Source organism: Pezoporus occidentalis, unplaced genomic scaffold (genome assembly GCF_034315485.1).
Source record: "Pezoporus occidentalis ecotype Australia unplaced genomic scaffold, CSIRO_AGI_Poc_V1 ctg1, whole genome shotgun sequence".
NCBI classification, from domain to species: Eukaryota; Metazoa; Chordata; class Aves; order Psittaciformes; family Psittacidae; genus Pezoporus; species Pezoporus occidentalis.
Window position 1 is genome coordinate 13,004,216 of NW_026912778.1, and position 14,447 is coordinate 13,018,662.

General features: G+C 39.5%; 2 long non-coding RNA genes across 2 annotated transcripts in view; both read left to right on the top strand.

Annotated features, from left to right (window-relative positions):
* LOC134168118 (uncharacterized) overlaps positions 1–14,447 on the top strand; it is a 405,381-nt gene that overhangs the window by 247,900 nt on the left and 143,034 nt on the right. The window lies entirely within an intron of this gene.
* LOC134167725 (uncharacterized) lies at positions 703–12,916 on the top strand. Its single transcript, XR_009966326.1, has 3 exons — positions 703–809; positions 9,566–9,716; positions 11,394–12,916. It is a non-coding gene; the product is annotated as an uncharacterized LOC134167725 (long non-coding RNA).

The following is a 14,447-nucleotide window of genomic DNA, read 5'->3' on the forward strand; positions in this document are numbered from 1 at the left end:
ATTGTAAGATTATCCATAAAATAAAAAAGTAGTTTAAAAATCTTGTTACTCTCAGGTAGAAAGTGGGTCCCTAGCCTTCTGATATGCTCAGCTCCTTTTGCAGCTGATGTACTACCACAGATCTGTCCAAATTTGGAAAGATATACAGTGAGGAGAGCTCCTCTTGGCAAGGTGATTTCCTCATTGCTGGAGGAAGCAATGTGGGTCGCTCTCACAAGAGCCATTTCAGCTTAACCAAGAAAAGTGTCACTGTATAAGGAAAAGCACGGGAAAGCATGAGCTGTTAGCTGGCAGCATGCTACTCCATTACACCACTTTCCATTCAAAGTTGAGCTGTACTGAGCTGCCCCAATTAGAGCAGTGCCAGATAATCTGGAAAGAAGAAAACACAAGCGGACCTTTGCATTTTCCATACTGTAGTTTACAGAGTGTGTCAAGGACCTTGTCAAGGGTTATAGATGTGTGACTATCACAGTCAAATTCTGATTCAGATAGTTGGTCTCCCTGCCAATTATCCTGTAAAATTGAAATTGAACTACTGTTCCTTACCCTCAGTTGTAATTTTCTAGCTGACCGTACTATACACTGAAAGACTATACTTTCCTGTATTTTACTGATTACTGAACTAACTTATTCACATATGGTAAATAAATTTTATGATCTTTAGTGATGAAAGTGGGAAAACTTTTAAATATTACAGCAGCTGAGTCAGCAGCATAGCTAGTTCCTTGCCCAGCTCCAATGATCGTGATAACTATGACCCACACCCCAAGAAGAAAAGTTTTCAGGCCTGCTCTACAGCTTCATTGGTAAATGGATTTAATCAAGTTGTCAACTTGCAATATGTCACTGAGGTGGGTGGTGGTTGTAATTGGCTTAGGTTCTGGGGTCTGGGGTTCTGCTGTAGTTACTCTTATTCAGTAACTAAGAGTAGCCAACTGCTTCTCCTCTAGCTAGCATATTTACTGTGAATGAGGAATGGATGAAGTAACCTCCTGCAATTCAGATGCTCCAGTGTGATCCTGGTATTAGGACTGCTTGTTAAGTCACAAACCATCCTCTTGTACATTTCTTCTTACAATAAAAGAAAGAATTTGCAGATAAAAATAACGGTATAAATATAGGGCTCTTCTCAATTACTTTGTCAATGCCCCACCAGACAAGATAGTGAGAGCTTAATTAAACCTATCACTATTTAGGAAAAATATATGTCTCTTAATTTCATGATGGCACTAATAATATCAGAGAATTAGTGTTGTTTGAATTTGACTCTTCAAAATCTATGTATTCTGCTATAGCACTTGATTTCACCTGCCCATTTTACAACTAACAGCTTAAAAATACACACTTCATCAATAAAAAATAAGGCAATATTTTAGAAGTTTGCTGGCAGGCTGAGAAACTTTCAGTCTTTAAAGCCCAAGCCTTTATTACACTGGAACTAATTATTCAATATTTTTTTCCTTCCCCCCACCTCTTCCCTTAAAAATGTGCTTACAGCTGCTTGCTGTAATTATTGAAACTCACACCCCATGAGGGAAGGAAAAAGAGTAGTAACCCTCTGGAACAGGAGCTTGGAAACTAAGGCAGTTCAGATGGTCTTGTAGTTACAGCATTGGCTAAGAGTCAGATAATGGGCGATCTGACACAAACTTCCTGTGTGATTTTTCTGAAAGCTGTTTCAAGCCAAATTGTGATACTTTATTTAATAATAGTGAGCTAGGGCATGCTTCCCCATGATTCAGTTGGAACCACTTGTGGAGCTGTGGAACAAAGCACCATGGCTCCAGTGAAAGTGGCAGAAATATGATCTTGTCTCCTCCTCCCTTGTCCTTGATCAACAAAATAGTAATACAAATAGTAACCTTCCTCAACAAAATGTTCTTCTATTTATTGCTTCACTTATGCTGTTCAGATATTTCAGTGATGGCGTTAATGTTCTTGGTACAGAAAAGTATTATAAGTGTGTTTCTGGCCTTAAACACAAACACTGCCATTAAACTTTATGGCTTACTTAAGTGTAAGACCATTAAATCCTAGACAAGTCTAGGTGAAATCTGATTGCTATACTTAGCACCTCTGAACTGTGGAGCTCTGGAAATACCTACAGCAGTGCTGGAATACCAACAGTCTTGGCCTCATTTCTAGTGTAAATACTTGCAATATAAGGAGATCATTTAGACTTGCTGATTGATGAAGATTCTCCCTCAAATACTATACATGATAAATTCTTACTTGAGTAAGTCTCTAAATATGACAATAAAAGATGTACATGCTGGTTTAAAGACTTTCTATCATATGCTTTCTAATGATGTAATTTTGTTTTACAACTATGTCTATACACATTGGTAATAATTTTCATATAATTATATGAAAAATCATATACCCCAGTGCACAGTACCCTACATATCTTATTGATCGTTTTCTCATTGTTCAGAGATACTGCATATTAGTCAAGAACTGCAATGAATATCTTTTCATAAAACAAGTTTTAAAGATTTCTCTCCATATGAACCAAGCATCAAATTTCCATCCCCTTCCTACTGGGATGTTAAAAATATACATCTGAACCTTGGCATTTAAACTGTTTATTATATTTTTCCCATTCCTTTGGCCAGCTTCTTAGGTAGCAGCTCTTATTTTTAAGTGCCCCCCCCCAGTTAGCTGAAACTAAATGTGATATGTAACCTAAAACAATTTTGCAAGTAATATCTTGAATTTTTTATTTGTAAAATTTCATCTTATATGACAGAGAATAAGTATTCTGAATAAGACGTGTCAGCTCTTCAAGGGTTGTATTAGCAGCACATACGGATTTGCAGGGTTCTGATCTACACTAGTCTGCCAGTGAAAACAGACTTCAGTATAGAACTTATACACTATAACCTGACCTAGCCACAGGCAGCTTCACACAAGAGTTCAAAAACAATTTGCTTGGTAAATTAGCTAATAGTATCGTAGCAGTATTTGATTAATTAGTCTTCCAATTTATTATGATGCTTACATGCTAATTGAAAATTAGACACTGCTCTTTATTATACACAAAAAGTATACATCCAAATTACTTTTCAGTTAATTATGTACAGATACCTACTAGTACTGAGTATATGACACTGTTGGTAATTCAGAATTCATGGCTGCATTTTTCCATCATCAGATTTGTATTGACTAGCTCACACAAAATTATTCTGCTGTGCAAGAGAAGCATTCTTTACTGAATGCTCAATTGCATTTGAAAGTCCTTATTTGATGCATGGATTCAAACTGTGTTCTCCTAAATTTCCTTTGTAATTCAGAGATGACCTATTGCTTACAACTCTGACTTTTGATTTCCCATCTCTCCCCAAAAATATTTCTGCTGGAATGTGCATGTTGTAGGTTAGTGACCTTCTGTAAGAGAGACATGAAAAATACTTTATCTAATGGAGCTGGAGAGCAACAACATAATTGTGAATTGGTGCCATTGCGATGCTGCCTCACAATTTTGTCACAATACTCGGGGGGGGGGGGGTGTGCAATCATGTACTGAAGTTGCACCATAAGGCAAACAACACAATGCAATATCAGAATGTCACACTGCAGTTATTTCTCAACCCTCTGTGATTTGCTCAGTGGAAATACTTGCTTTCCTCCACCAGTGATGCTCAACAACTGCCAAGAGAGCTGTTTCTCTCTCCTTCCTAGAGCACTAGCTTGCAATCTTAACCACGACTTTCCCTTGAAAAGTAATCAAAGGATCACTGGAATACTTACAGAGCTCCAAAGCTCTCTTTGCTCTGAACATATCTGGCAAATGTGCATCTGAAATAATACAGATACCAACATTCTATGAATAATGCAGTAACACTGCATAATAAGTCACACCTATTCCTCATTGTGAATGAGTTTGGATGGATCTTCCATTTCCCTTCCCTGGATTTTGAAACAATGGAAAAAAAAACAAACCCCATCTTTCTTTCCTAATACTCTTGTTAAGAACCTGCCTGCAGTCTTTCAGGCTAGCATGTTTGCATTCTAAAAGAAGTAATCAATTTTCCATTGGAGTTTTATACTATGTCAGGTGACATCTTTGTTAGGGAACATGAACTTTGAAAAGGCGTCTGATCCTAGGTACTTAAATGGCTTTCAGACATACATTTCCAGCAAAAATCAGGAATTATAAATTACTAAATGGTGTGTGATTTTTGTTCAAAACCAAAGAACAATGGCGTCTGTAAGCTGTTGTGTCCTATGCCTTTTACTAGAGGTACTCTGTTTACATGACTATTGTAGCAAAACTCAGGTGCTTAAAAGTAATAGCTGACAAGCACAATGCAGTAATTACACATTTATAGAAACATAAACGAATTTTTTATTGAAACATGCCAAAAATTGCAATCATTTACATAATTCCAAAGCTCCACATATCTGGTATTGGATTCATCTTCATTCTACATCAAGGGACTGTAGTTTAATTAACTGAAACAACTGAATGCCTTTGCCAGCCTGTATGGCTTTACAGAAATTAGGTACATTGTGAAGAATATTCCCAGTAGGGGAAATCATGCAGCTATCTTGATTGCATTCTAAAATATTTTGGGAGTTCACTGAATAAGAGTTAAATTTACTGCTGTACTGATTTCACATTGTCCATGTTTGATTAGAAATGGTTACTTCATACTAAAATATTGTGATTGGTTTAAAATTCCCTACCTTCCTTTCGGTAGTTTCTTTTTAAAATTTTATTTCTTGGATGTCAGTATGCCTCCATCCTCCTCAGCACCTAAAATTTCTCTCTCCCAATTTATTCCATGCCATTTAATTTCATTTTTTTACATTTATAGTAGTTAAAGTAAGTGAAAAAAACCTGTCTCTCCAGTATTTCACTTCAAACTGCTCCAAGATCTTTCCACTGACTATTAATGAGAGAAAGAGACATGAGCCTTTGAAAAGATTGAGACATTTATTTTGGCAATTCTGGATCCATTTTTTTTGAGGTAGAACTTCCCTTCATTTTCCAATAAGGTAACCTGGTTCTGCCACCTTAGATAAGTCTACAAGGCCCCTGGGACAAACCTTAATTTCATTTTAAGCATGAATAATGGCAGATTAAGGCCTTGGGACAGTAATGAACCACACTGATCACACAAAATTATTCAAAATATCTCTGATTTTTTTTGGGAAAAGCATTACTCCTATAATATTGCTAATGGTTTTCTTAATGAGTGTGGATTTAAATGTAGTATATATATTCTTCATTACACTATTTCATAGTATTTCCTCCCTTAGTTCATGAACAAATTCCAATTTCCTAATTTTCTCAATTGTTTCTTCTGTCCATATAAATCCAAATATTTCCAGAAATGGGACCAAAGCAGAAAATTCAAAGACAGGATAATGATCTTAACTTGCCCCAGATTTGACATGACTACATCAAATACAGTTTGCAGATGAAAGTGTAGCTCAAAAACAGGCATAGCTGTTCTGCCTACCTAACAATCTAAGTGCACATAGATACGGATAATAAAAAGAGATAATTCCATAGAAATCCAGATGGGTTAAATGACTTGCCATCTGTTGGCTAGATTGACAGTGGATGAGCCTTCACAGACTCTCCTGCTATCAGGGATTACATACACAAGCCTTTGCTTAGTCCCAGATTATTCTGTTCACTGTAAGAAGCACTCGTCTGTCAGCCTGACCCCGTCTCAAGGGAGGTGTGTTGCCTACCAGGGGCACGGATCAGGGATGTGGCAGAGAGGCTGCCTGCTCTAGTAAATTCCATGGACTATTACCCACTTCTGGTGATACATGTGGGTGCTAGGGATATAGACAGTAGTAGCCTGAGGAAAATAAAGAAGGACTACAGAGCCCTGGGGGAGGTGGTTAGGGGCTCTGGAGCTCAGGTGGTCTTTTCATCAATTCTCCAGGGTACAGGGGAGGACCTAAAAAAAGCTAGGAGGATTAGCCAGGTTAATAACTGGTTAAAAGGGTGGTGTCATAGTCAGGGGTTTGGGTGTCTTGAACACCGGACCCAGGTTTGTAGGCCAGGTCTACTGGGGGCTGGTGGAGCTGGTCTTTTGGTAGGAGGCTTGCCAGACTGGTCAAGGAGGCTTTAAACTAGATGTGTTGGAGGAGGGGGGCATCATTCCATCCCAACACACCCAGCCAGTTGCCAGAAACTATAATAAATGCTCGGAGCAGTGTAGAGATATCCCAGCCGCTCCAGCCAATAAGCCAGCTTCAGTTGGAGCTTGGCTCAGATGCCTCTATACAAATGCCCGTAGCATGGGGAACAAACAAGAGGAATTAGAGATGTGTGCACGTCTACAGGGGTATGATACAACAGGCATCGCAGAAACCTGGTGGGATGGCTCCTATGCCTGGAGTGTTGGAATGGAAGGTTAGAGACTCTTCAGAAAAGACAGGCCTGGCAGATGGGGATGAGGAGCTGCTATTTGTGTTAGGGATAGGCTGGAGAGTATGGAACTCTGTCTGGGGACAGGTGAGCAGTCAGCAGAGAGTCTGTGGGTCAGGGTTAAAGGGAATATAGCTATGGGAGACACTACTGTGGGGATCTGTTACAGACCGCCTGATCAAGGAGAACCTGTGGATGAAGCACTCCACAGACAGATAGAAAAAGCCTCGCGCTCGCAGGCCCTTGTTCTCATGGGTGACTTCAACCACCCTGACATCTGTTGGAAGGACGGTACGGCCCGGCACAAGCAATCCAGGAGGTTCCTCTATTGTGTAGAAGACAACTTCCTTCTGCAAGTAATAGAGGAGCCGACAAGGAGAGGTGCCATGCTTGACCTCGTGCTCACCAACAGAGAAGGGCTCGTTGGGAATGTGACGCTCCAGGGCAGCCTTGGTTGCAGCGACCATGAGATGGTCGAATTTCAGATCCTCAGGACAGTGAGAAGAGCGTGCAGCAAGCTCACTGCCCTGGACTTCAAGAGAGCAGACTTTGGCCTCTTCAGGAACCTACTTAGTAAGGTTCCATGGGATATAGCCCTAAAGGGCAGGGGAGCCCAAGACTGTTGGTTGATATTCAAGGATCCCCTGCTACAAGCTCAGGAGTGCTGCATCCCAACTAGAAGGAAGTGCAGCAGGAGGGCCACGAGACCTCCTTGGATGAACAAGGAGCTCCTGAGGAAAATTCAAATGAAAAAAGAGGCTTATAATAAGTGGAAGCAAGGACAGGTGGCATGGGAAGAGTACAGGGATGTTGTCTGAGAAGCTAGGGACCAAGTTAGGAAAGCTAAGGACCAGTTAGAATTAAACTTAGCTAGAGGTATTAAAGATAACAGGAAGGGTTTCTACAGGTACATAGCAAATAAAAAACAGACTAGGGACAATGTAGCCTCCCTCAGGAAGCTCTTGGGAGAACTGGCTACCCTGGATTTGGAGAAGGCTGAGGTTCTGAATGAATTCTTTCCTTCGGTCTTCACTGACAAAGGCTCTGACTGCACCACCCATGCCTTGGAAGGCAGATGCAGGGATTGTGAGAATGAAGACCTTGAGCCCACTGTAGGAGAGGATCTGGTTCGAGACCATCTTAAAAATCTGAACATGCACAAGTCCGTGGGTCCTGATGAGATCCATCTGTGGGTCCTGAAGGAGATGGCAAATGAAGTTGCGAAGCCACTGGCCATCATATTTGAGAAATCGTGACAGTCAGGTGAAGTTCCCAATGACTGGAAAAAGGGAAATATAACCCCCATTTTGAAGAAGGGGAAAATGGATGACCCGGGGCATTACAGACCAGTCAGTCTCACCTCTGTGCCTGGTAAAATCTTGGAGCAGATTCTCCTGGAAGGCATGCTAAGGCACATGAAAAACAACCAGGTGCTTGGTGACAGCCAGCATGGCTTCACTAAGGGGAAATCCTGCCTGACCAATTTGGTGGCCTTCTGTGATGGGGCTACAGAACTGATGGACAGGGGTAGAGCAGTTGATGTCATCTACCTCGAGTTGTGCAAAGCGTTTGACACTGTCCCACATGACATCCTTGTCTCTAAATTGGAGAGACATCAATTTGATGGATGGACCACTCAGTGGGTAAAGAACTCACTGGATGGCCACACACAAAGGGTTGTGGTCAATGGCTCAATGTCCACCTGGAGACCAGTAACGAGTGGTGTCCCTCAGGGATCGGTGTTGGGACCGGTCTTGTTCCACATCTTTGTCACTGAAATGGACAGTGGGATTGAGTGCGCCCTCAGCAAGTTTGCCAATGACACCAAGCTGTGTGGTTCGGTTGATACGCTGGAGGGAAGGAATGCCATCCAGAGGGACCTTGACACACTTGTGAGGTGGGCTGATGCCAACCTCATGAAGTTTAACCATGACAAGTGCAAGGTCCTAGACCTGGGTCAGAGCAATCCCAGGCACAGCTACAGATTGGGCAGAGAAGTGATTCAGAGCAGCCCTGCAGAGAAGGACTTGGGGGTGTTGGTGGATGAGAAAATGAACATGAGCCGGCTTCAGTGTGCGCTTGCAGCCCAGAAAGCCAACCATATCCTGGGCTGCATCAGCAGGTCGAAGGAGGTGATCCTGCCCCTTTACTCTGCTCTTGTGAGACTTTACCTGGAGTATTGTGTGCAGTTCTGGTGTCCTCAACATAAAAAGAACATGGAACTGTTGGAACAAGTCCAGAGAAGGGCCACAAGGATGATCAGGGGACTGGAGCACCTCCCGTATGAAGATAGGCTGAGAAAGTTGGGGCTGTTCAGCCTGGAGAAGAGAAGGCTGCGTGGAGACCTCATAGCAGCCTTCCAGTACCTGAAGGGAGCCTGTAGGGATGCTGGGGAGGAACTCTTCATTAGGGATTGTAGTGATAGGAAAAGGGGTAACGGGTTAAAACTTAAACAGGGGAAGCTTAGATTGGATATAAGGAGGAAATTCTTTCCTGTTAGGGTGTTGAGGCACTGGAATAGGTTGCCCAGGGAGGTTGTGAATGCTCCATCCCTGGCAGTGTTCAAGGCCAGGTTGGACAGAGCCTTGGGCATCATGGTTTAGTGTGAGGTGTCCCTGCCCATGGCAGGGGGGTTGGAACTTGATGATCTTAAGGTCCTTTCCTACCCTAACTATTCTATGATTCTGTGATAACCCTGTTATACATTTCCATTATTTGGTTGGTTTCAGTGCCTCTCTCTGGATTGCAGGCTAGACCACGTGTTTGACTTTTATGTTCTCCAGCCATATTCAGTTCCTCATCCTACAGGTTTCTATTCCTTCCTTCCAGGTACTTTCTCTCCTCCCTGCCCCTCATCATTTTCTAGCCTCTATATGTTAAACAAATATTTATGAGGACCAAGATGGGTCTGGAGGCCAGAAAAGTCTTTGTTTCAATAGTAAAAAAGCCTCTATGGGTCCATTAATTATATAGATTCTCATGTAGATATTAAGGCTCTCTAGCCTCGTTTCAAGCTAACAAAGCCTCACTTGATATTTTTTTGCTCTCACATGTTTTCTACCCATTTACATCCCTTGTTGCCAAACAGTAAGATGTGTGGACATCAGGTATGTATGACAAAACTATATTTTCTATCTACATTGCAATTTTCACAATTTGCTCTTCTAGCATTGACGCCACTAATGATGCAGCTATCTGGGAACCATGTGCTTTGGCCTACATATCTGCAGGAGAAATGAACAGTAGGTAAATAGTTACCTGCAAACAGGTCCTCCAGCCTGTTGGAAGAATCCTTCCCAGAAAATGAGCGGGCGCTGAGGTGAACTACAGATTAATCTCATACCTCTGACACTGTAGTTGCTCTTTTTATTTTGGTCTTTCAATTTTTTTGTGCCTTAACAACTTCTTGTCCTCTCAGATGAAGGATGCTGGCAAGGTCTTGGCCGGGAAGTTTATTTAGGATTCCCATGAATACTGCTTAAAGCAAACACATTCTTTGACTGGTTTGATTACAACTGCATAACCACAGAAATTAGCTGCTTTGATGACACTGTTGAATAAGCATCTCTTTCTAAATCTCATCTAAATATTACCACAGACAAAGGAGAGAAGGATCATGGTCCATTAACTTTAGTCCATGTGAATGAACGTGAGATAATAACTGATCAAAAAGTTTTGCATCTGAATTTGAGAAAACAAAACATACGTCTGTTGTGAAGACATGCTGATGTGTTTATTACCTGTTTCACTTGATCCACTACAGATTAAAAAAACAAACCCAAACAGCTTTAATCTGTCTGCAGTAAGTCAGCAGTGATATTTCTGCAATAAGCCAGCACTGGTGTTTCTCACTGTCTACTCACTTTCAATGTTTCTCCCGGTGCTGTCTGGGAAAGTTGCTGTCTGGGAAAGTTACTGTCTGATTTGGATGATTGCATGAATTCTGCTATTATTTTTTGTTGCACTTTCATAGAACTTGAAATGTTATATGTGTCTTCAAGCATTTTGTTCTGCTTATTTCTGCAGTTAACTGGAAAAAGGAAAAAAAGCGTTTAAATGAACATGTTAAATTCTGTCACAGAGAAAATAATGAGAACTATTAGTAGAAAATATACACAAATTTTTACTCTGTCAAGACATGATATAGACCTAAATTAGGCAATGTAAACTAGAAGCTGAAAGTATTAAACTAGAACCAAAACTCAGGGAAAGAGAAATTCTTCTGACTGCTGTTCAAGGTGTGACCATCATCCAGAGAGCAATTGCTTTTCTATGTGCAGTTTGCACGTATGTATTGAAATAACCAGGAAAATTTTCTGCAGCAGTCACAGCCATCTCCTGTCCTCTAAGGAAAATTATCTTCTTGATGCTGCTAATGTTTAACTTTCACCTTTAAAAGTAGGCATGGACTTTGCCATTCTATAGTGGAAGGTTCAACTCGTGCCTTACATTCATGAACTCTATAACTGCCTTTTGCTACCAGACATTCCTGTGAAAATTATTTTTTTTCTAAGGATCTCACAGAGGAACTGGAAAAAATAATAAAGAAATCCTAGTGATAGTATGGTTGAACCACAAGTGAAAATAAGAGTAACTTTTCATAAAAGGATATTTCTTATTCATTAAAGCCTATTCTAGATCCATTGTTTCTGAGAGTATTCAATCCATGGAAAAAAAAATACCATTAAGAAGGTAAAAATACCCTAACATTTGTTCAGTTTTTAAAAAAACGTATTAAACCTCTTGTTAAATGGTTACATGTCAAATCAAAGTTGTCTCTAAGTAATTCAGTTTCTAGGAAAAGGGAAAATATGCATTGCAGAAAAATCTTTCACCTTAACTGCATGTTCAGATACACTAATCAAATCTGAATGCAGTTAGAAACCTAGTTATGTCTAACATGCTATCCCAGGTTTATATAAGTGACCAAAATCCAAGACCATGTTGATTTAATATTAAAATGCTGTTTTCACTTAATTGAAGTATTTGTTTACAGTTTTCAGCCTCATTGATATTAGAAATGCAACACATGAATAAAACTTGCAAATGGGAAGATCCTGAAGAAAGCTTCTATGGAGGAAATTCAAGATGTGAACAAAATGTAGATGTTTCTTTTAAAGATGAATAATTCAGTTCATTGGTAGTATTGTTCAAGGCATTAATTATAAATTATTGAATTTGTAAGGCAGTTATCCCCTTTGAAACTAGATTTCAGAAGCCATATGCACAATTTCCATTAATTTGCATAGAAGAGAACCAGATCTTTAATCTCTCTTAAATTTTGCATCATAACTCGCAAACAAAAGAATTAGTCCCTAGAAATTAAGTGCTTGGTCTCATACGTAAGAGATTTCCTCTTAAAGGTTCCTCTAAAGAGAGGAAATAACCTTCTCTAAAAAGATTTCTTCTGAAAATGCTAACTTCCTATCTTTGTATAGTCTTGGCAATATCTTTAAACAAACTTCTGGCCAAAGATTAAACTGGCAGTCCCATGTTAAAATGCATTTCTGAAAAGGAAATACACCAGATTGCCAGACATCTGAGTGGTTTTACTGTAACCTAATGCTACTTAAACACATGAATAACTGTGCTTGGACAAGCTGGTCTATACCAATCTCTGCATTTCACTCAAGCCAAGAATTGGATTTGGGGTTTTGAGGTCTGCTTTTTGGGGTCTGATTTTTTGCCTTGTTTTGTTTTGTTTTGCCAGATTCCACTCTGTCATTACAGTGATTTGGTTAGAGAAAAAACACGATTACATTTTCCACCTTCCTAACACTTAAACACTCAGGGGGTTGTTTGCACACATTATAGCTTTCATTGATTATACATATATATGCTATCATATACTCAAACTAAAGACTTCTTACAGAATAAGTGTTTTTTTACTATTAATAGTGGAGCCAGGATTATTTCTATCAGTTACTATACGAAAGACAGCATTTAACTGAAGAGTGGCTACATACGTAAAAACATGCTTTGTCAGGAGTGTTAAGCTGAACAGAAGTCCAAGGAAAATAGTAAAGCAAATATCCCAACAGAAAATTATTACTTTGGTAAAATAAAAATATGCAATGCTAATTATTTATCTGAAAATATCATACAGATTTTAGATGAAGTTTGTCTCTTAGTAGAGTTAAACCTTTGTTTTACCTAAGGTGGGTGAGTAGAACCTACTGTGCATTACTAAAACAAATTGTGGAACCATATTTTCTGCTTTCAGGTTTTATTCATCCAAACACATACAGTGTTAAAGGAAGGCAAAGCATTACAGAAGTTTCTGCAGCAGCTGACTGACCTAGCAGCCTCTTGAGACAACTGCAAGTTCATCTTTGCTTGTGGGTTTTCTCTTTATACTGTGGGAGAGATAATGAAAGCTTTTGCATTTTAGATAAATTTGACTCTCTCACACTCCCTTGAGAAGAACTTTTAATGTGTTTTCCAAGTTATAAACACAACTTAAATATGCAATATTTAAATGCTTTTGCCTCCTTCCCTTTAGTGTTGAATAGCTCCCCAATTTCCACCCCTCTTTCTGAAATCGTGTACCCTTTAAGCAAAGAGTTCTGTAGTACTCTTTCAAAGGAAATAATAGTTTTCTGTATTGGCCATCTTCATTTAAGGAAATGAGACTCATAAATTACTAAGTATAGTAACTTACGTGTAGCATTTTTACTTACACCAAAAACAGTGTTTATTCTTTGGTGCTAAAGATAAATAAGGCACTCCCTGCATTCACCCCCAAAAGGTAAAAGTGATGATGAAAGCCACTGCTTTTGCCAAACATGTTAAACAAATGAAAGGCAAAGACAGAGCCACACTAACTACGGATATTACATTCTCTTGGCTGAGTAGGAACTGAAATCTCATGGAACATTGAGCATTGAAGGCTATAAGAAATAACATATTCTTTCCATGATTACATGACAAGGTTATCTATACAAGGCATTTATATAAGAAGGCAGCATGGAACAGGATAGCATTTGGCTGTACACAACATGTAGTCATACAATTTCCTGAACCTTGTGAAACTGGGCTCGATATCCATTTCACTCTTGCTGTTTTCAAAGGATGGTGCCCGTTTTATCTCTTCTTGACCCTTCCAAAACAGCAAGTGAAGTTGAGAAAAGAAGGGGCTATGCAGAACAGGCTTTTTTTCCAGAAGTCAAAATTTTTGAGCAGTTGTATAGCTTGAGCTCATGTAGCACATCATAATACATTGAAGGTCACAGGCTGCAATCTCAGCTTTTACCCTTCTGCCTGACAATAATGCACCTTTGAACAACAGTAAAGGATGTGCAACAAACTATAACATGTTTACTCCCATCCCCAATTTTATTGCCTGACACCAGTTAACTACACTGCACTTGCCATATCTAAGTTAGTATGCCTTCATAATGTGCATAAAATGAACTAGCATTCTTGTAAGTGAACTAGCTGACAACAAATTGAATAATTTATTATTTACTGAGTAATACTTATTTCTTAAGCTGGTATCAATCACCTTCAGAGAATCTATAGAAAAAAAAGGTTGCCAAGTTTCAGGAACTGTGACAGTTTTTTCTCCTAAGTAGAAAAAAAATTAGTATGGGGTTTAGGAACTGCTTTAGCCTTCACCTTATCTAGATACAACACTAGGAAGTATATAAGCAGAATAATTCCATGTTGACTATAAGAGGTCTTGTGCCAGTTTTATGCTCTAAATCCTTGGTAAAAAGTCCTTGCTGGTTGTTAACTGCTTTGAGGAGAGGAAAATTAGACCTAAGGACATTGATCTAGAAACAAACATAAATTTTAAAAGGATGACCATAAATCTGAGTATTACTCTGCAACAGTAATTTGTCCTCACACCCTCTCTTCCAGAGACACTTCATCTCAACAGCACCTGAACAAACCACAGACACGGACATCCTCTATTTCTGTACTTTAAATCACTCCACTTACACAGTAATTGAAAATTCATAGCTTGATTTAGTTTTCCAAATCAACCCTTTCAGCTCATTGTTACTTTCACCACTTGCCAGTCCTGCTAATGGTTCTTTGTGTGCTC